The 24,220-nt window shown below is 41.2% G+C and overlaps 1 protein-coding gene across 1 annotated transcript in view; it reads left to right on the forward strand.

The window, feature by feature from the left end:
- fbxl17 (F-box and leucine-rich repeat protein 17) overlaps window positions 1-24,220 on the forward strand; it is a 216,586-nt gene that overhangs the window by 173,912 nt on the left and 18,454 nt on the right. The window lies entirely within an intron of this gene.

Consider the following 24,220-nt stretch of genomic DNA (forward strand, 5'->3'; position numbering starts at 1 on the left):
TCTCTGTTCTACAACTACTTCATGACATTTAAGGTTAAAATCAACTGAACAAAGAGGTGCCACACTTGTCACCTCCCCTTTTCTTTATATAAATGAACCTTTCCTTTTAGAAAACTGTCCAATTTCAGTACAAAGTGGGCAGCTTTAGAAAGAACAAAAGATGAGATTCTTTGTGAAATTTATCATCTGGCCATTGGATCTAGCTGACAAGGGTTTGTTTTTAGGTTTTTATACTTGCACATTTTGCCCTCGGCAGCACGCTGCTTAGAGCTCCATCTGTGGCTGTGAGATGCGTGTCGTGGTAGAGATCTGCCATGTTGGTGTGTTACAGATAAGTCTCACACAACCTTCATATGAAGAACACTGTAACGAGGTAGACATTGTAATTGAGGAGTTGGATGATCCTTCAATAAGGGAAGCTTCTATTACAGTAGGATCTTGGTGGTTGCCAGAGCATGTGCATAGAAATGTTTAAATTCATTGATGTACTTTGTAACTGATGAGTTGCTATAGTCCCATAGAACCATGTACAATGGTTAAACTTCTTCTCATAAAGTGATGGGTATAGAAAGATTGGTATAATTTTCCTTGTGGAAAACACACACCCAGAATCTTGGTAATTTCCTTCTTGTTTTTTGTCATATCTTAATATTTGCTTAGCATGACTGAAATTTACTATAATCTAGTATTTGTGTGTCTGCTTGTATCACTTATTTCTTGCTGGTTGCTAATTTGTCGAAATTGTTCATTATGGTAGATACTATATAGCTTGCTAGATATATATCAATATAGTCATAATTGCATGTTACAAACGGCTGCCCAGGATTTGCCTTGGACATGATATTATAGTCTCAACATATTGTATTGAAGACTTGCTAAATTACGTCCACAGATCTTAGAGCCTATTTCCCATGCCAAACATCTGAGCTAATATATTTTGCAATTAGCAGCATCCAAATCAAAAAAGTGATTACCATTTTGTCATTCTAACAGCTCTGTCCCAGTCCTCACAACAGCTGCAGCTGTACGAGGGTAGACATGGAGGATGGTGACTGACAGACCAGGGACAGGATGACAAACAAGCTTTACCATCAGCTCTGACTATTGATTTCAGCTCAGAGGTCTCTGCCTGATATGGCAGCAGTCAGGGTCGGCCAGCCACCTAAGCTAGAGCTAGCAGGCTATTAGCCTGGAAAGGGAGATGTGGGAGAAGACAATATTATCGTCATGGCTAGTGAGAATCAGGAGTATGATACGTGCACTGCAAGTTTATGATATTGCTCCCATAGGAAGCAGCGCAGAAGGCACCAAGGAACATCACTATGTTGCACCTGGAATTTTAACTGACTGCTATTTTGTGTCCTCGCCTCGGGCAACTTTCTTATAGTTATTGAACTTCTTTCAGAGCGTTTCAGACTCAAACTGGTATTTCAGACTTAAAGAAAATGTAATTGTGCTGCTTGAATTCAGCTTGGTTTGCTTAAAAATCATGATGATAAAGCATTTTTCATCATCACTTTACAATAATGTGATCTGACGTGAAAAGCTTACAGTGCTGGAATTTCGTCCATGACTGTCTCCCACATTTTCCTGCTCGATTAGCTTCACATGCCGGGAAGAACAGCTGTATGTGGTTACCTAGATGGCAGTTGTTTTTCTGGTTGTGATTTACTCTTTCCTTCCAAGGCTTCTATTTGCATTTTTAATACAGGTTTCTTGAAGTGTGTGAGCTATAAGTGCCACAGGGTAGAGCTGAGGCAGAGTGTTGAAACCAGAGGGGTTAGCTGGCCCTCTCTAAGATAAGGCCTCTTTCGTTTTTCCTGGCCAACCAGGTATTTTATGTAGCTTGCAGTTAATACCTTAGCATGGTGATAAAACTTTACCTCAGCTAGCCACAACAAACAAAACAGTTTGTTTAATGGTGTGTAAACCCTACGCCGATGTAGTGGTGATTTATACCTCACAGCATAACCATGAATGTCAAACACTGAGGCTTTATTTTGTGTTTTGGCTCCTGCCACGAGTGAGAGTTTTACAACGAATTTAAAAAATACATATTTATACATGTGCATATGATGCTTGCATGGATCCCTGACAGTGCCGTCTCGCTCGATTTGGTTCTTCCTTTCGCCCCTTATGACTAATGGTGAGTGAGTTCCAATGTAAACATGGGGAGGCCAGGTTGTGCAGACACACCAATCGGGCCTGTTATGTCAATCAGCTTGAGGTCTGTATCAGCCTCAGTCACGCTAGCTGTCTGCAGCCTATGGTGGATGGGATTACAGGTCTTACTTTCCTCTACCTGGCAAGACACCTCGCTCTATACAGCTTCAAAGACAACACCATTGCCCTTAGCATTTTCATCTGTTTTGTAGAACTCATTACAGTACCTCATGTTTTTTAACATGCGGCCCTCTCATTACCTCCAGTTGGCTGCCACTGCTTTGATCTGTGACAATGTACCGTTACAGCTCTGTGCTGCTGCAGCAAATTTTTTGAAATAGGCATATTAGAGCCTAAAGTACATCTGTAGTTTTGATTAAGGTGGATATGGTTGAAATGTCCCCCAGTCAAAGCCAGGCCAACCACTTAGTCACCTTATTAGTGAGTGGATGCTGAGTGCATTGCACGCCCGGATTTTCTTATGCAAAGTCAGTTGATCTGTCGTGTCTTAAACTCCTCAGAAATGCTGCTGAATAAACCCTGAACCTAAGCAATAGTGCAGACAGCAGTCTTTTATGGAAGTGACCAGTGGGCTGATGAGATGCAATTGAATTGCATATCTGAAACACTGATGGTAGCGTTATTTTATGGAAGCTGTTTTTACTGTGCTTTGGAGACCTGCCAGGTTGGTGTCTTGGTGTAGGGAGTTACAGTCCTCTGGACTGAAGTTATACGTCCTTGTTCAAAGGAGTCGGAGGGGTCAGCTTTTTATGTACTTTAATGATAAACGGATGAAAAAAAAGAGAAATAAAGTGAATTCCTATACTCTTTGAAATATGGGGTTGTTTGTGGTGCACAAAGTCCAATTTAATCAAAAGTGGTTGTATTTTACATTAAAAGCTGACATGGATCGGCTGGTTTTTAAACAAATTAAATGCCAGGATCATCTGAAATGTGTGCTGGACAGTCTAGGAAATGTGCTTTACGCTGATATAAGCATCTACTGCATAAATTAATGGGCCTTGAATGTTTCCCTCCACCAGTAAATGAATTACCACTTAGGCATAGCTTTGTCATACAGGCTACACAGGCTCTATGAAAGAAATAGATTGAAAAAATGTTTAAAAGGAATGCCCTTATTTTCATAGTTGTGTTAAGTTATGTAATTGAAAACCCTGTAAGAATAATCAGTTATATTAATCTTATTAAAAAACTGAGAAATAACCCGTGTATTGCGGTAAATTTGGTCTTGTCTGAATAAATGCAGGGCATTTTATAAATGCACCATTTCATCATTGGTGGTTGTTGACCTTCATTTAACACATGAATGGTGACAGCCTGTGGGTCAATGAGGGTTAAATGATGTGTATGCCAAGGTCATCCCTCTGACCATACACTCCACTTCTCTGATTGCACTCTTGTTTTTTCCTCCCCATATGGTCTTTTGTCCCTGCTGGTTTAATACATGATCGCTGCTTACATTATGACACAGATCTCATTGGAGAAAAGCATAATACACTTAAATACCCACATGATTGGGCTCACATGCAGCTATACACCTTCTCTGTGCCATAATCAGAGGATAAGAGGACAGCAACAGAAAGCAGATGATTTGAAATGAAAAAAACAAAAAAAACAACTGTGGGTTGTACCTCAGAATAGGCTCTGAAGAAAAATGACAACCTGTGATATCGGGGAAAAGAGGCACTAGAAAATCATGACATCAAGACAATGGTTTTCTGTTGCCATGACGTGGAGGCGGAGGGAAATAACCTAAAGTTGGCTGGACTGTAGACAGCAGCATTGTGGAGATTTGAAATAAGCAGAGGCTGGGCTGGGAGACTTTACTGTGACGAGTTACAGTAGCAGCACAGCGCCAGGGCCTCATGCTTTTACGATGGAGTCACGGTTTTCAATGAGCCAGTCCATTTTTCACAGGGACGAATTGCTTCTGACAATCCAATGCCCAGGCCAACATTTCGCAAAATGTAAAAGGTCTGGCGCAAATGAGGTCTGACCTTATCAATAGTTGGGACCCATCCATCTAAAGGCAGACCCCCTGTCGCCTCGTGCAACAAGGCTGCTTACCTTCTCTCCCCCTCCCTGCACGGCTGACTTCCATCTCTGAATTGCTCTCTCACTGCTCTAAGGTTCACTGTGCCTATGCACATTCTTCTCTGAATTTGTGGGCAAATAGCCCTTTCTATCTTGGTCTGTGGATTGGTCTCCATTTGGTTGTTTGTTTATCCATCCGTTCCATGCAATATCTCAGACACCATTCGCTAGATCTTGATTAAACATGATAGAATGATGCATGTCTCCACTCTGATCAATTGCATCGATTGCTGGAAGGATAGAAGCACTTGCCACCAGGGCAACTATGTCAAAATGGTAAAAATAAATAGGATATCGTAAGTATCATTTTGAAATGTGCATGGATTGACCAAGCACTTGAGAAAAGGGAAAGGCAAATGTTGATCCGTTATTTAGTAAAGACGATTAAGAAATTGTCACTTCAATTCTTTTTCTTTTTGCATCCTTACATTTTTTTTTCAATCTGGACAAACCTGGCATATTCCATGTAATCTTACCCTTAACTATATTCATCATAATTTCATACTTGTTCTGCCTTTTGTCACTCATCAGGGCCTGGTTTACTACTTTCATTTCATTATCCTTTTCCTGCTTTCTCTCCTACCACTGTTCCTTCCACCAGTCTCTTATGTCTGGTCCTGTGTGATCCAGTTTGCCAACACATCCATCATGCACAGTTAAGCTGGAGTATGGCAGTACTTAAACATGGGAGCTCACATGTACTGTAAATGTATGTGTATGTGTTTGCTTGTAAAATATGCCTCTCATTCTTGATGAATTATGCATGATTGTCAGGGGACTAACAACAATGTTATCGGGAAGCCTTTGTAGCTGAAAACACACGCATAAAAGACACTGTCTTATAATGCCATAAATACAGTCTGCAGAAAGACACTGTAATGAACCAGGTCATTACAGACACAATATTGTTTTAGTTGAAAGGATAACGACAAAACAGGAAAGCAAGACAAAAGGGTTTGGAGTTTAGAAGCCTTTAATCAGACTCTGAATGGTGAGGTGCTGAGTAATGGTAAAGTTTCTTGCCAACTGGTTACTATATAAGAAATAGAAAGAACAATTCATATGACACAATTATGTTGGAGTAAAAATGTTTTCACATGTTTTGTCAACAGAATTAAATGTGTTATCCATTAGAGGTAAGATATTACAAAAAGGGAACATCATGTATCCACTTATAAATTGAATAGTCTATCTGTGTCTATGTTGTTTATTCCTTATACTGTGTTTCTCTGGTTGACTTTGGAACAGACTAATCTTGTAACTTATGTATTTCATTATAACTGAGAGGAGGAGAGACAGTTCAGTGTTGGATCTCTGTATATTAAATCATTGTTGAAGTGTGAAAAAAGGCTGTCCACCAAATGTTTTATGTCATATCTCACTCTAACGAATATGATGATGATTGTGATGGACCTGGGGTCAAACTCATCAACTTGACCTTCAGAGGCGCTGACAGTGGAAATGACCTTTTGTGAACTGAACCTGCGTTATGTCTGTCGTAGCGCCCAGCGCATTCTGAACTGCACTGAGCAGAACTGAACTGATATAACTGAGCTGGGCTTGGCTGGGACTCTGGGTCCTCCCCGAGGAAAGCCAACCAGCTCACACAGTCAGATCTGCACCAACTAGAGGAGACACTTTGGACAAGTTAAACAGTGATAAATCTGCATGTCAGTATGATTTAAACCACGGCCGCTACTTTCTGTCGACGTTGTGTCATATCGCCGCCCCTCGAGGGCTCATATTGTCCGCCACGTGGCTTTTTAAGAAGCGAGGGATGATGAAAGAGTGAGAGGTAAGTGTGACAGGCTTAACTCGTGGAGAAAAAAAGAGAGAAGGAGTTTTGATTAATTGCAGTGGAGGTGATTGTGAAGGGAGATGCCAGGGGGTGAGGTTCTACAGAAGGTGGGTGCGTGGCTGGCTGTTGGTGTACGCTTGTGTTTGTGTTCACCTGTGAGCAGGCTTCAGCTGCCAGAGAGTATGCACTCTATGTGCATACAACATGTGGGAGGGAGTGTAAATGAAAAGAGTCAATATTGGCTACATTCAGGCTTTGAGCTGCTCATGCCAAAAATCAACATCAAGCATTGTTAAGCATGAAAAATCATCAAGTAGTGTAAGAATCACAATTATATAAATCATAATTACATCAAATATTTTTTAGTCTAGCCAATACGACTGTAAGAGGACTAGGAGGGTGAGCAAGGGTGGCACAACTTTTGGGGCCACATACTTTTCATTTTTCTCTATTTGTTTTCATCCAAAGAAAATTGCCACTCATCATTCTCCTTTCTTGCATCAAGCAGAAATGCTTACATCCTCTAGTAAAGAGGTTCTGAACACTGCAGTTGATATAAAATAACAAACTTTAGTTTCTCTATGACACCCAGCCTATCAATTTTGGAGGAAAAAAATAAAATAAAATATCACTTGAGGCTTTGCCAAAGTGAAGCAAAAGCAACATGCAGACTGATGCAGTTTGATGAAGAATAAATGATGTAAGTGTAACTGTCTCAAGACTCTGATTACGGGCCCTGCATGCAGCTTCAGGACGACTCTATGTCAGTCCATTTTCACCATGAAAAATAGCAGGGACTAAGGCAGTCAAGGTAACCTGTAATCAAGCTGCCTGGGACTGATCAAGGTTACTGTGTACAGTAATGAATACAGCAAAAATGTATGAGTGAATATGCATTTCTTTGGTTTAAAAAAAATGCTGAAATAGACTTCTAGGCAAAAATGTCAAGTCATACATTTTTAACATAGTGCAGAAATAACTGACATAATGTAGCAATTGTATTCAATAAAGTAGTGATTTTAGATTGCTAATGGATTTAGATTAAAATTGTGTCCCCAAGAAAATCTGAATCGATTTGTAAAACGATTTTGGTAAATGTTAATGAAATATCAACAGTTTAGGTAAAATACACAAATGCAAATACAAACACGAGTACAGTAACTGTGCGTTCACACCAAAAGCGTCCAAAGCTTCAAAAATGCCAGAAGTTATTCATTTTCAATGAGAGCTCAGCGACCTGAGCGACCAAAGAGTCAACTGCCGTCAGTCATGCTTCCAAAGTGTCACCAGACAAGAAGTTGAGTCTCGGCTAACTTTATGGTAATTAGCTATGACGCGGTTCGGCTGCAACCAGTCCTTCTGCTCCTTTAAAACCAGCGCGATCCAACTTTGACGTCAGTCACGTGAAGAGTCACCAAAGTGGCCAAAATTATTTTCCCTCTTTGGAAGCTTTTGGTGTGAACGTACAGTAAGGTTGTAGTAGATTTCAGCATATTGCAGAACTGCATAATAAAAATAATTAAAAAATAAAATAAAATCTCTCCCGTGTGTTGGGGCTCTGAGGCATGATGCTGCAAAAAATGTGAGCATACTGTTGTCTTTTTAATGTCTCCAACTCTAGTTTGATGAATGACTCAACTTTACCTGAGCAGGCTGCAGTGTTGCAAATCCCCAAACTGCTTACGTCTGTTCAACGTAACTCCAGATGGGAAAACAATGTTTTGCAAAATAATCCACCTCCCACCCCCATACTCCAGCCAGTTAATGTGGGCCATTAGTGAACATGCTGGGTAATTGGCCATTATGTTCTATTGAGCAGCAGTTCATCCAACACTGCCAACTGGTCGAGTGTGCACATTGGCTAAGCCTTTTCTTTTCTGAGCTTCAGGACCCACAAGAGTTAAATGCAGTGAGATGGGAGTTGTGGGAGTTGTGAGGTTTTAGGAGATTAAACACAATGTGGAAGTTTGTTGAAAATGCAAGATTTGTCTCGAGATTTCTTTTTTGCTTAAACAATGTTTGGAGCTTAGAGGTTTGGATGTGCATATAGTTGTTTTAAGAAATGTATTGCATGTTGTATCATCAGCTGATATGTCCTTTGGAGGGACGGAGCAGATTTTTGTATAAAAGCTTAAGATAACAGGAGCGCTTTTCCATCTGGTTTTAAAGGTTGTCACGCGAGTGCCCACAATTTGTCCAGATACTTTTGATTTATAGGTTCTCCTAGTATCTTAGTGCGTTACTGTAGTTTGGTTAAGCAGATGGTTCCTTTTTTCTTTGCCTCATTTTTCTACAGGCACACACACCACATACTTCACACACTTACTGCACAGAGGGTTGGTCTCTAAACCATTCATGTGCATGGACCTTGGCCTCTCCTACGTTCTCCATAATAAATTAAGGGTTTGATCGGCTGCCTGGATCAATACCTCGCACACTCTCACAGCTTGTTAGCTACTTGACACCTAACCTCTAAGCATTTTCATATATTTAACATGTGGCCGATCGTTCCTGTCTTTAGGGGGCTCTTCAAGAATGAACGGCAAGAGGGTGTGGGAAAACCACATTATATGAGTATGTTATAACCACACAATAATAATAATAATATTAATAATAATAAAACAGATATGGTCTTTTCAAGCAAGAATCATAGAGTGATTTCCAGTAGAAGGGAATAAAGTGGATACTAGTGTAGAAGGCCTTTTGGAAAAATAGGTTCCCGCTGTCTAGCAACAACAGACTGCTTTGTCCCCACCTCTTGTCTGAAGTGGCTATAAAATACAGTAATTGTCCCTGGACATTCAGTCCTTTTTCCTCCACCTGACCCACTGTCGCTTCATAAATAAGAAGATATTTCCCACAAAATAATGTGCTGTGATGAGAGAGATAAGAGAGGGGGCAGAGAGAAGAAATGTCCGTGTATTTTGGGTTAATTTGGGATTTGCAAACACATCGAAAAGCATTCATTTTTCTTCATAATGCATCTGATTCAATATCTTGGAACTAACTATGTCCAAGGTTACCTTTAGATAATTAAAATTAAAAACTTTTTTTTACATTTCTTTGTTCACCTCAGATGAAACTAGGACACAGAGCTCTGGTCATGTGATGGTCAAGATTGCAATTCATCTTCACAATATACCGCTGAAGCTAACACTCTTCCCTGGTTAAAGGGAATTGCAATGAACAAGAATGAGGCGAATTAATTATTGTTGCATCACCATAACAGCACATAGATCTCTCACTTGATGAGGATGAGGAGACAGAAAAGTACATCCAAGTTTAAAACATTACTGATCAGCCTATTTTCTATTCTCTTCTCTCTTTCCACTCTCCTACCTCCGTTCCTGGGGTTTGTTCGAGGACATACCTTACCAGGCAGAATTAGATCAATTTCTGAAAATAGTGGCTCGAGGCATATGTCTAAATGGCTGCCCACTGTGGGCAAGCAGGTAGAATAGCGGTGAATTGCAGGGGGTCTTAGGAGGAAAAGCCTGGGCTTTTTGTGTTCACAGTGCTGACTGCATTTTCTGGCTCACAGGCAGAGAGGAAACTGTGTGAGACACAAGCTTTTGCTAATTGAACGCAGGGCTTGACTTGCTAACGTGAATGATTGTTTCACACCCCAACTATAAATCCTTCTCTGTTTCCCCTGAGGTGCAAATGAAACTCGAGTCTTCGCCCTCAGCGATCTTCACTCTCATCTATATGATTGTGCTGTGCTGCGCCTCTCCTGCCTCTCCTGCTCTCCCTTGTTTTTGTAATCTGTGTAGAGAGAAATGAAGCAGCAGGAATGTGTAAACGGAAAAGAAATGTGTCACAATCTACATACACTATATACACTAACACTACAGACTTTTATAATTATCTGATCTTTCTTCCTTTTAAAATACTTTGCAACCTGAAAGTAACCGTTGCTCTGTACATGGAGACACTCAGTGAAAAGACGTGGAACTGTATTTCTTTTTGCAGATGTCTGCAAGTGATTGACAGTAAGCAGACCATGCCGACAAAACCTAATTAAGACTTCATGTTTACTGTAATGGGATATCGAGCGTGGGTAGTAGGTAATTTTCAAGTCTATGGAAGATTTCTTTTATACTGGTTAAAAATAAAAAGCAGCAGATGGCTTTCCCTAAAAGCAGCATGAAACCAACAGTACTTACTGTGTGTAGATTACAGCAGAGAGAGAGATGTAAAAGACTGGGTAAACTTCACAAAACAAGACAAACCAAGTCATTGTCACCATGTACATAGAGATGGGGTAAAAGAATCAGCTAGCACTAGAGGGCACTCTCTATCTCCCTACCCCTCAGACTCTTCTCCGTTACACATGCACACACATGCACACGCACACACACACACACTCTCACACTCACTCATGCACACCGAGAACATGCTGAACATTCAAATATGAAAGTCAGAATGAGATGTTCTCACAGCTACTAGGAGACAATCAATTTGAATTGTATTAATCAGTGCTTGCACTCAGGCCCTCTCTAGTTCACTATTCAATTACAACTGTTACATCTCATCCCTCTCTCTCTCTCTCTCTCTCTCTCTCTCTCTCTCTCTCTTATTCTCTCTCTCACTCCCCTCCTCGCTCTCTGTCCTCCACTCTCTCGCTGTGTCTGGGTCTATATCTCTGTCTCCTACAGTATCCACTATCTATATTAATATTTCCCCCATTGTTTTTCCCCTGCAGCAGCATAGATGATAGATTTTAACCTAATGAAAAGCACTTCTGCTGAGATTGAAAAGCTCCTTAAACACATCACAAGCAAATCCTCAGTTTTTTCCCTCATCCTTCCCTCCTGTTTTTTCTCCATCACTCTCTTCCCCTACCTCCTTCCTACCCGCCCCCGTTCCCTATTCCTCAAACCTGTCTTCACCCCATTTTCTTTCTCGACTTTTTTACGTCATTTCTTGCACCCCTCATGCATCGTGTTACCCCCAAACACTTTTTGCTGTAATCCTGTCTTACATCTGTCTCTTTTCTTCCTCCCCCTCTTTCCTATTCTAAATGGGCTGCATCACTGTAATGAGCTGGTAATTTATGGAGGAGGAGTGGAGGACTTGTATCGTTTGCCCATTGAGTGTTTGGCCTCCCCAAGCTCTAGAAACCCATGTGGACACGCTCAGAGCCGAGAGCAAATACACACATACAAGAAGTAAGCATGGGCAATACTGCTTGCATGCCGAAACACACACACACACACACACGTTTAATAAGAAGTGCACTTAATGACATTCAAGACGAACACTTTTTCAACCCCAGTGATGCAACAAATGCAGGACAGGAGCAACAGCTGTGTGTTCTCTGTCAGTGTACACCCTGGATCTGGTCAGCAACAGTGCTAATATGCAATAACAGACACACACATCACAGCACTGTATACAGTCATATACTTTCCGTGCAAAAAGAAAAAGTCATATGATATATATTAGCACATAGATGTACGTATGTATAAATAAAGTTATTTGTGTTATGTGTCATAAAGCGAGGGCGTTGAGCAACTGCTGAAGCCAACTGCTCTGCTTAAAACTGAGACATATCTCATTACATATCTCTCACCTCAAAAATGTGTTTAAAACAAGTGCAGATTACCGACTGACCCGGGGGATGATTTTTTAAAACAGCCATAATACTTTGTAAACCCAACAAGCATTTTGTGTATAAACTGTTTGATTAAAGATATAAATATTCTTTGAGTTTAAAAGTTAAGATCATGTGTGAGATTTTATTAGATTCCACATGTGCATATATTAGAAAATGGAAATGCATCTAAATGTTACCCTCAGGAAGCAAAAGAGAAACTCACCACGTGTTTACTTGATTTAAAAATGAGGCTGTTATATTAGAACCGCTAAAATCTGAATTTGATCTTTTTAGTTGATGCTGCTACTGAGCCCTTTATTTCAACAGGAAGAGCAGTTTTCATAAGTGTTCTCCTTTGGTTCCCAGGCACAGGTTACAGCCATCGCTTCACGGGATAATTGTCATTGTGGGATGTCTTTCTATTGTGGTTGTGTAACTGAATAGCCTGCAGTTGAAAGTCACAGAGAGGGAACAAGACCTGTTTAGACCACAGGGAGACGGGAAGGGAGGCTGGCCAACAGAAGAAAAAATGGCAAAAATGAAACGGCCAGGGAGGGAGTTTGGCTAAAAGAATGAGTAAAAGATGTCGAGGCAGACAGTCGGGGAAGGTTTGGATATTTTGACTATTTGTCTTGGCTGGTAACCTGAGCAGAAGATTAAAGTGAACATAAAAGGTAACTGTCACATGCCTCTGACATCATGAATAATGTGCATGCACATGTTTGAATTGTACACTATACCCATGTACAAGGATGGCCTCACGCTGGGATGTTAAACACCATGGCGACAGGCGCTGACCCCAGTCTTAAAGAGGTTAAAGGTCAACAGAGCTACTGAAGAGTTGACAGTGACCCTGAACGCAGGAACATCCAATACTGGGATCAGGAGGAGGAGGAGGAGGAGACGGGGTGGAGGTGGGGGAGGGAGGGAGGAGTAGAGGAGGAGAGGACAAAGCAAATACTTGGAGAAAGGAAAAAGGGGGCAGGGGCAGGAGAAGGAGGGGTGGCAGGATGAGCAAAGGGGGATGGAGAGAAGAGGAAGTAAGAGATGAGAGGATGAGCAAAGGAACTGAATCACTGATGAGAAAAGACCCAGGAGACATTCACACATAAACAACTGGGGGGAAAGGGGAGACCTGCATGCAGGGCGCAGGTTGTTGTGTTGCAGGTTTCCAATACAGATGAGATGAGAGTTGTGAAGCAGTTTGTGGGATTTAGTAACTGTGATCTTTAGGCACAATGAGGCACAACACACACTGACCCACTGTTACAAAGCAATAAAAGGCACACGGGAAGAATTGTAAGCCCCTGTTGCTTAGACCGATATTGAAATAATATGGTATACAAAGAACAAAAAGTTATTCTTCTGTTGCACAGTGATTTAATTTTAAAAAAGTTTCCTCAATGAGATTCTAGGCTAATTGTATTTAAGCTAAACTAAAATACTCCTATTGCAGCTGTTAGTGGGTTCCTGAAACAATCAAGCAAATTGTAAAGTCAGCAGTATTCAGGTACATTAAATATTTGCAGTGAAAGAAACTCATCTATTTCCTGAATTGTACGTATAATGTAAATGTGAGGGGAAAGTAATTTTCCCAGCACGTTATTTTCCCTTGATGCATTTGGACAAATTATCCTTTAAAGAAGAACCCTAACACAGTTTCAAGTCCTCAGCCCCTCATTTGGTCTATTGTGTATTTTTCTCTCTGGCTCTTACTATGAAGTCACCTCCTGGAGAAAAGCGCTTTGTATTTTTATGAGACATTCTGACTACGCAGCGGTACAAAAACAAGGTTCTTAAACTGTCATTTTGCATTTAAGAGCACTTATCAATTTCATAGACGCAGTCAGAGCTGCAGTCTCAAGTAAGACATGAGTTATTCTGTGTGTGTCTGAAATGAGCCTTGGGAAAGGTTAGCCATAAACTGAAAAAGGTGTTTGATCTATAGCCAGGTATTGATCAAAAACACTGTCTAAGCTCATGAAAATGTACATGACTGTATGTGTGTGTGCGTAGGTGCACTCTGGTCGACAGTGTGCGGTGTATGCAGTAATGGCACTTGACGTGTGATTTGAGCTATGGCCAGGTATTGATCAGAAAACATCACGGCCGCTTTAAACTTTGCTAAACAGCTTTTGGTGAGACCTGACTAAGTGCTGTTACAGACTCATGAGCCATTAGGAGTTTGTATAAAAGAATAAAGCAAGGCGAGCAAAGAACGATTAGAGAGGAAAAGAAAATGTTGAATGTCAGAAGTGTGTTTTTTTCAGAGGAAAAGGCCACTTCTTAGCAGAGATAATAGTTTTTCCCACTGTCTTTTTTCACCCTTTTTTTTAAACATGTTGAATGGATGAATGATTTAACTTGGTTTGATGCTCTTTCGTAAACTATTGTTTTAAGGTCTTTCACTTTTCCATATTGAAACATAAAACTTTTCTTATTCTTCATGCGGTGCCCAGACCCATCAGCAACATTAAATCAGAGTTTTACACAGATCATCTGTTCTTAACTTCATGCAACTGGCCTCAAGTTTTTCTTACAGGTTACATGTCATTTTTATCCACCCAGAAAACTGGCTCTTCCATCTTTTCTTTTCCCAAGCCTCTCCCTGGGCGGGTCTGCCTGCTATCAACGGTCTACTAACCTAATTGTTGCGCAACTGCTTGGTAATGGGTCATTTGTTTTAGGGTTGTTCTAGGGGGCTATGTCGACCTCTAATTTGTGCGCAGACAGAACCACAAACAGACACACACTTTGTTGCAATCACAACGATTTGGAGGGGTTGTGTCAGGGGTAGGGTGAAGAGGAAATGTGTGTCTGGTTAATGATTCCCGCCGGGTTAGAGCGGACGGAGTGGACTGTTAAATGCTGAAGATAAGGAATAGAAACAGACTTTGCGGCACTTGGATTGTGCTGACAGAGTCTGCTTGTGGTGTATTTTGAGGAGAAAAGGGGAAACCACGAGGTATGGCACGGTAAATAACTACAATAAAAAGGAAGAAAAAAGGGTCCACGGTGGATGCCACCATTTTTCTCAGAGTGTTTGATGGGAAGTAAGTGGCGCAGCTACTTAGCTGTGTATTAACAGCTCACTAGTTTACTTTTGGATGGTAAAATTAATTCCCAGACACAATAATTACGGACACAAAGATTGCTCTGTATCCTTAAGCCATGCTTTTTCCCTTTCCATGATAAAACCAAAAGACCAGGTGCATCAAATTCTTTTACCTTCCACACGAACAGTATTAAGATTGGCATTGGAGTATGTTAACCTGTACTGCATCTCAGCAGTATGTAAGAGCAGCCAGTTTTCTTCTGGATCTTAATAAGTGTGACGTAAGAGAGGCCCATTTCTGTGTCCTGGATCCAATAGTAGCGTGTAATTACCTTTAAGACCTGCTCCCTATGCTAAAGGATTAGCCATAATCCATAACCAAAGCCATAACTATTGCCACGCTACGTTAATTCCAGTCAGACTCATGCAACACGCAGTTCAGTGACTAGGATGCCGTCTGTCTTCATCTGTGTCCTCTCTCCTCCTCTTCACTTCCTCTCCACTCCTCTCTCACCTTCTCATTTCAAATTGAAGTTGTTAAGCTTTATGCCCCTTCGTCTGTGATGTCAGAATTTGAGAGCAGTTTTGCTGTTGTACACAATCCAGAATAGAGAATGAGAGAGAGAGACGGAGAGAAAGGGAGAGCGAATGGAGAAAGAGACAAGAGAGAGAGGTAGAGAGGATTAATATCCTCTAAGGAGAGGTGCATAGGAGCAGAGGTGCTGTTGGTTTGAAATAGAGCTTAATATCCTGCTTTTACTGCTTATGGCAATAAGAACCTCCGTTTATGTGTGTGTGTATATGTTTTGTGTATGTGTGTTTACTTTTTAGAGTCTATTTCCTCATTGTTGATGGTGTCTTTGAAGAAGAATGAAAATATAAAATACACTACTTCCACACAGATTATACACATAACCATGCACCCAAATTCGCAGGACCACCACCAGCTGTGTGTGTATTGAACCCTGTTATGGGATTTTCTCTATACCTTCATACCTATATCGCCTGGGTAATTATATTAGGAGCAAGATTTTGACTTTGATTTTTCTTTTACCTCTATGCAGTTCCATTCTTATATCACCGCAGTAATTTTGCATTTTCATTAGCAGGGATCAATCAAAGCTCGTAAACCAAATCAATGAATGACAATATAAAACAAACTGTGCAAAGAAATCCTTGCAATGTGTGTGAGTGGGTGCGATGGAACAGTTGGGGAAAAACAGGGAGGATAGATTTATCAAATTATCCAATCTTAGTTGTGACAAAATAGAAACATTATGCCTGTGCTTAAATTGGGTCCTTCTTTGGAACAATTTTGGATTCAACTATGATGATAATTACAGCAGGTAGGTAGAAGAATGTGTATGACAGTAGCTGTCTACGCCGTATCATCCAACCTGACAAGCGCTCTGCTACAGTATGCCCCATTCACACTTAAGTCTGGACATATTCACACCCGAATGCTGCCCAGTAAAACCAGAGTCTTAGCTGTTGGACATTGAGCAGCTGGAGGTTCAGAGCCTTTCTCCAGGGCTTTGACACTATCAGTGCATGGCAACTGCTGGGACTATTAATAAACATTTAATAGTTGGAGGTGCTGAATTCCAGTCTCCTGCATGAAATTCAGAAGTGCTACATACGGTACCTCCCCAACACCTACATCCTTTCTCTCCACCTCCGCTACATATCAAGCGTGCCACTCCATGTGTTGGATTGAATTCCTGGGGTTACTGAGCTGTCAGAATCGTGCAGCCCTGGTATACGTAGGATAATGAATACCTGCTGTATTTAAATAGTATTTGAATTGAGAGAGGATCATGTTGAAGCTCATTCTAGAAACTCACTCAGTAAATTATTTTCAAACTGGATTGAATTTATTGCTCTTATCTTAGTCCATGGTAAATTTAGCCAAATTGAGTCCTGATGACTAATGCCAACCTGTTAAGTGACCGGCTATGCAGTGTGACTCAGTGTGTGTGAGTGAGAGAGAGATTTGGTGACAAGTACTTGTGCTTGTGGTGAAGGGAAGCCTGTTGTAGGTCACCTCTGTGATAGCTCCATCTCTCCTTATCACCCCTTCACTCTGTCTATCTGTCCTTGGCCATCACTCTTCTCTTATATCTCTCCCCCTCTCTCCCCTGCTGTCACTCACTCACCTTTCCAATCTTCCTTTCCACTTCAAACTTCACATTCCCTCCACAAGGTTATTGCGCATCAACCACTAAAACACTGTGTGTGCATGTGTATGTGTGTGTGTTTAAGCATATTATTTTCAGAAGCTAGACCATAATAATAAAACACCAAAGTGACTTTTTATGCTTCCGCTCTGGCTACAGCCGTGGCCAGAGGCATTATATGTCTGACTGTCTGTCTCCATTGTCGCACATGCGATATCTTAGCAACTGCTTCAGGGAATTCCTTCACATTTGGCACAAACATACTCTTGGACTCGACGAGTAACCAAATTTGCAAGATAGATTTTGGTGGAGAAAGGTCAAAGGTCAAGGCCATTGTAACTTCACATCTGTCCCGTTCTTGTGAATGCGATATATCTGGAATGCCTGGAGCGAATTCCGTTTCATCTGGCACAAACGTCCACTTTTACAATGGAGGATGAACTCATTAGAATTTGGTGGTCAAAGTTCAAGGTCACTGTGCTCTCTCAGAACATGTTTTCTTGGCTACAAATGAAGAATTCAGACTCTTATTTTGACACATTTGTCTTCACACTTTGTGTCTTATCACTACCACGTGACATTGCAATGTTCAACAAATACAATTTTTTCTTACGTTTCATTAAATTTTCATTAAAAATCCTTGCTTATATTAAAAGAGACTGACAGACATTGACATAGATTTTAACTTGACTGGTTGGCGGAGGCGTAGGGCAGCAGGCCAGTAATTCTAGTTAGTTGTGCTGTCTCTATCTCACCACTTAAACATTTCAGGGTCTGCTGATTACCTCTGTTTCGCTTTCTGTGCCACACACACACACACACACACACACACACACACACACACACACACACAGCTAAGCACAGCACAGCACACACAAACCATATAGGCACACTCTGCCACAAAATTGTATATGTCAGCTGGTTTACATCAGATCTGAGGCTGATTGGGAAAATGCCTGTGCCCTCAGTGCTCACACATACAAGAAGGCACACTGCTTTCTCCCTGCCCTCTGCCTAATTAATTTCCCAGATTGAGCATGTCCCACCATAAAGTGCTCTCCCTCCTTCTTGTGTCGCACTCAATCTGTTCCTGCTCTCTCGTGTGTCTCTCTACTGAGTCTGGCTCATTTCAGTTCCCCGTGGCCTTTGATTGCCTTTGCCCAAAATGTCAGGGCAAAGAACGTCACCTCGCAGAACCTCTGCCTCACTCATTTTCTCTTTCTTCTCTTTCCTAACCCCCCCTTCCTCTTCCTTTCTCTTTGTATCTGCCTTTTTTTTTTAAATCTGCGCTGGAAGATAAACCCTGGTTTGTTGTCACACCAAATTCAGGTTCATTTCCACAACCCAGCAGTTTTTTTCCCTCTAAAGCTGGATTGTCTGCATGCTTTCTCCAGTTCCCTCGAGTTCTCACAGCTTTTAATTTGTTAATTCTCAGTTCACCAAAGGCCAAAGCAACAGTCCCTCTCTTGTCTCCTGTGTCCTCTGTGTGTGTGTGTATGTGTGTGTGTCGTATTTGGTATGTTGTTTACTGCATTCGTCTTGGCACTGCGTTTGACCTCAGTTGGTTTAGCTGGGTACTTTGAAGATGAGCATATTGTGTTAATCAATCAGGCTGTGAGGCCACCGCCTGGCCAGGTCAGGTGGGCATCAAAGGAGATAAGTGACATCCATGTGGTGCTTATTGAGGTTGCATTACACAGTTTTTACACTTCAGCAAGCTGTGTGCTTATTTACACACATGTAAACACACTCGCGTGAGATAATTCTCCATGTGTACATGTACACATACATGCTTACAGTAAACCCTACACATACAGCACAATAAACAGCCGTTAAATTCAAGTCCTTGATGTTCATCCATGAAAAATAAACTTTGATACAGTTTTATAAAGAGTGGAAAATTTGGTACAAATCTTCCACTGTATATATACGTATATATACATATACATATATTTGACATATCATCACAGTTGTTATTTCTTTAAAACCTGTTGATAATTGTCATTTTTAAATACTGCCATAGAGTGCCTTTAAATACTTGACATATCAAAAGACTTAATTATACTAAAGGGATACTTCAACATTTTGGCAAATTTGGCCCATTGCCATAATCCCATATAGTTTTTGTTACCTTTAATTGTCGGTGCAAGCTATTTTTTAGAGCGGTGGAGCAGAGCCGTGAGCTGCTTAGAGTTACGCTACGGAGGCTAATGGGATTTCTTGGTTTCCCTCATCAAACTCATCAAATACACAACCCAACAACTCCAAAAAAACAAAAACTCTGTCTCGTGATGTGAATGTGCAGGTCACAACTTGTCCACGAGATGGTTTTGGAGTTGTTGGATTGTGTATTTGATGAGTTTGACTCCTGCCTTGTAAAAATGCATTCCAGTACTGGATAACATTAACCTGGGGCTGTAGGACCTGTTTACATTTGCAAAGTGCTATGAGCTTTTAGCCCATTTTTGATTTTTAAAGGGTGTTATCAGCAATCACAGACCAACCAATTAGAGCAGTGAAATGGGTGATGTAGTACAGAGCAACAGAAAAATGTAAACAGATTACAGCATAAGTGCAGTTGTTCCTCTTACAGAGAAAATATACTGTTCAGTAAGTTTAATACTGTTGTAATGGCGAATTGAGCTTCACATCAGCCGCAGCCATCTCAGTTGTTAACGAAAATGCTTTAGCAGCAATCCCGTGTCAGTCATTGTATCAAACCTCCTACATTTTAGATAAGTGGTTGTGATTAGCGCAACCGGTTTCTGGATGGATTGAAATCCGTCTTCTGAATGGGAGGGGAGCCAGACCCATCTGAGAGAGTGAATAAACATGAGTTCGCTGATTGGTGTGGTTTCCAGGCAAGGGCAGAATGGGAGAAAAGGAAAAAAAATAGAATTTGTGATATCTGCTTAGAAAGTAGCTTTTGTATCCCTTGTAACTTCCACAACTTAACAGGATGAGAAGTTTTGGTTCTGGGCATACTGCAGCACAGTGAAGAGGGCAAAGCTGAGGCCAAGTTTTTAAACGCAATACAATGAACTGAGTGAATGTCTTTCACATTAGACATGACAGTTGTGCTGTCTGGAATACATCAGCCATAATAAGCCTTTTTTCTGTTGTCCCCACTGCCATATTTATACACACACACTCACACAGACACACACAGCACACAGTGCACAGCATACACACGGCATCTTAGTAAATCTTTACCATATACCACCACATCCTTCGTAGGCATTATGTCTTCATCAGTGGCTAAAATATGGTGTATAGGGTTACTGCAGATGGGGCATGGGGATGGCTTCAGAGCAATAAGATAGCAGTAATGGCACACCATCATTTAGGGGAATGTAATAAGTGAATATCTAATAACCCTGTAAAAGATGCTTAACCCCTGAATTTCTGAGGTCAGCTCCAGAGATAGGAGAATAAGCTGATTAAGAAGGGTTTCTTCTCACGTTGCGGTCATTGCAGGATTGACCAACTCCTGACCCCGCTGTTTGGAGTGTGGTTACCTTCACCTAGAACCACTCCCATGTTTGGATAAATCTGCTATTTATGGTCTTTGATAACAGCTTGTGCCTGATATGGGAAAGCAATGGGTTATCAATCCCCGGCTGGAATACAGAGGTAATAATAGAACACTAAAGATTTGAGGTTTTACTGTGTTATCCATCTTTGCTTGGAATTTGTGATATGGTTCCTCACCGAAAACCACAAGTAGAGTCTTACTATCAAATCTAGTGTTTACAGTAGGAAGCTCTTACTGAAAGAACAGGAGCTCTGGTTTTGACACAGGGTTACTGTTTCTAAATGCACTAAATGGTCACTGACACTCTTTACATTGATTTCTTGTTCGATGATTGATTGACAAGGAGAAACGTTAGCACAAATCCCAAGAGGATTTTAAATTACCTGAAGCAATTGGTTTTAAATGCGAATCCCCACCTGTTTCTCGTACAATGACGTAGTTTCATTCCCATGAGACAGACTTGGTAAATGACAGGTGAAATGTGCCATGTTCAGAATGAATGATATCCATGATTTAAGGTCAACCACACTCTCTGCTTCTTTTCACAGTATAGGTGGAGTGTAGACACACACACACAGGCACACACACACAGGCACACACACACAGTGAGAGAGAACCAGATCCTAAAGCCATTCTCAGGCAGAGCAGTAGAGTGTGTCCTCATTACCGTCTGTGAGTGTGTAGTCACTACTCAGTCACAGCTCCTGCTGCCAGAATGGGATTTTCCCCTCTTTTCTCCACTGACTCTTCCACTCCTCTTTCACCTTAACGTCTCTTGCATATCGCTTCATCTATTTCTCAGACAGAAAATCATTATCAGTCAGGAAAGACAATTTCCTGCTCCTATGGTCCCTTGTACAACGCCAGTCAATTTTTTTTTTTAAACCCTGCATTTTAACATTTTTCGCCTAAATTTCAAGCAACTTAATTGTCAATTAATAGTAACTTCCTCAAAAAGTGAACTGAGAAATGTTGACTGACTTTTTTTTAATCTTATGTGAACTTATCTAGACAGAATGAACTGAGCCAAAGTCCATAACATCTGCCTCCAAACTTGATTGATCTTTCTAGTGAACAAAATGTTATTTGTGTTCCATTACTATATGAAGGGACTTCACTGTCATCGCTGGATTCAAATGTTCAATGTTCAAATATTAAACTATCATTACCATAACCAATGAAAGACTTTCGTGAGAGACTTTACACCTTATTAAATGTGGATATCATGCTGCAAAAAGGCAGAAAGGAGATGGACAAGCCCCGTTAGCTACTTCTGAAATTTAAAATTAGATTAGTTGAATTAAAAGAAGTTCATGTTTACATTTTTATATGTAACCATGCAAAACATGTACTAGTTTTTTTTTGACATTTACAATTTCACCATTCTATTTTTTTTTTAAACAAATAAGACATCACTTTACACATTTTCCTATGTTCACTTTTACTTGTCTGCTTCACAACTATCTCATAAAACAAAGGCAGTGAGCTCCAATTGCACTCTCTGTCCCCGACAAGCTCACAAAACTGCTTTACTATAATAAAAAGGTTTCACTGAAAGCTCCTCTCCTGTGCAAAAGTAGCCAATGATTTCCATTTGCCACTGGGAGTAGCTGGAGTTTACAGGCTCCTGATAGAGGATCAAAGGAAGAGAGGGAGAAACAGAGCACACACAGGGATATTAGACTGTAATAGCAACCAGATGAACTTGTTGATAGAGTACTAAACAAGTCTAAATAGCCTAACACCTGGCTCGTTCTGACAAAGGCATTATCTGACGGCACCAGTTTACCAACTTGAGAGTGTAACAAAATTATGTTTAGTGTTATTTGCTTTTCTCTTTCTCCTTGGAGTTATCTTAAAGTGCCATATGTTTTCTTTATAAAGGCTGGAGCCTGTTGACAGTAATTCAGATGAGGAAGGTTGTGTGCTGAGGTGAGTGCAGCAAAGTAATCAGGAAATGCATGGACAATGTAGTCACTCGCACTTCTTATACATTCACTGTGGTAGGCAGCTGTCTGCTCCTATCCTCCCGCTTTGTCAGGTTGAAAGAAGTGAAGCTGAAGGGGGAGAAACAGGGGGATCCAGAGTAGGTGGGGAGGGGAAGTAGAAGCAATTCTGTTGTTTGGTTCGGTTAACTATGAAGCTTTCCTCTTTTATTTGATCTCCCTCTTCCCTCAGAAAACTCCTCAGTCGCTCTGCAAGCGGTTTTAACAGCTGCAGCATGTGTGTCTTAACATCAGATGAGAGGTCTGAGCCCAGGTAATCGAATTTGGGATCACGTGATTGGACAGGACAAGGGGAACAGAATGGGGAGCCATTTACCCACTTGACCCGCCTCACATACGCTCAAAAGAACAGATACACACAGATACAGTCTCCAGTTTTAGAATACTTTGCCAGGTCACTGCTGGTCAAAAAAACAAAAAAAACACAACATGGCTTCTTATGCAGTTGGCCCATCTGGCCGGCTGGAGCCTCTTCCCCCTGTCCTGTTTTACATGAAACATACTGTTGCTTCAAAGCTGCGTTACTGCCTGTTTAGTCATAATGTGCCATTATGCATGGCATCCAAGAGCATGCTGGAGCACAAAAAGAACCACATGTGGAGCACTGCATGTGCCCAGAGCTATATATTACACATGTTACATACTGCACATGTTACACACTATGTGTAGGAGACTCTTCTTTACATAGTTCGGGTTGGGCAAGGGGGGAAAGAGGGTTAAATACATGTAGTTGATTCAAAAAGCATGAGATTATTCATTTCCCTTCTCCTGTGGTAACAAGTCCCACGCTCCGCAGTGTAAACATACACTCGTCGTGTGCATGTATACATGTGCACACACACGCTTCGATAGCAAGCCCCGACCTAATCTGCTGATTGTATGTTATTTAATACTGTAATGTGTGGAGGCATTTTGAAAAAGTGACGGTGAGAAAAGTGAGGAAGGGGAGAGGAAGAGATCCAACATGAAAACAAATTAATTCGTAAAGATTTTTCCCCTCCCCCTCCCCTTCTTATTGAAGGGGAGACGTTTCAGTCAAGCTTGTTTGTAAAAAAGTTTGAAGTGAAATGGATTTCTGCGAATGAGAAAACAACATCAGGGCTAAGCAACTATTTGAAGGTGCTGTCAAAGGCTTTCTCTGTCTTTACCCTCCTCCTTTCATCTTTCTCTCATCCCTCACTCCACCTCCTCCCTTCCCATTCTCATTAGTGATGGTTGTGAGAGAGTGGAGAACAAAGCCCAGGCCCGGCCAATCGATCACCGAGCCCCACTATCAATCGACTGGAGGAGCACAGGTCTCCTCCATCTGCCCAACGATTGGCAGGTCAAAGATTGATGAGGAAGACTGTTGTGTGTCTCTGTGTGTTAATGCAACAGAGTATGTCTTTGTGTCAGATAAATTACGCAGGATTAAAGCTCATCGCGTTTGTCGACTACATGTTTAAATTTGTACGCTGCTCACAAGAAAAAACCTCAAAAATGTATCGAAACTATGTGTGTGTGTCTGTGTTTGTCTGTGGGCGTGGGTGAGGGGGTGTGTGTGTGTGTGTTTGTGGGTATGCAACAAAGCCCCCAGACACTGACAGATATTTGTTTTGGTGGATACTCTTTACCCTGGCACTATGTTTCTGCCCTGGCAGCAGTAAACACGCACACACACACGCACACACACACACACACACACACACACAAGCAGAATTAAATCATAGACTGGCATGGAGTCACACTTTACCCTGGCACACTGTCATTGCCTTTCAGTGCTGTGACTCATG

This window comes from Trachurus japonicus, chromosome 9 (assembly GCF_045865225.1).
Source record: "Trachurus japonicus isolate A0001 chromosome 9, Traja_1.0".
In the NCBI taxonomy this organism is placed as follows: Eukaryota; Metazoa; Chordata; class Actinopteri; order Carangiformes; family Carangidae; genus Trachurus; species Trachurus japonicus.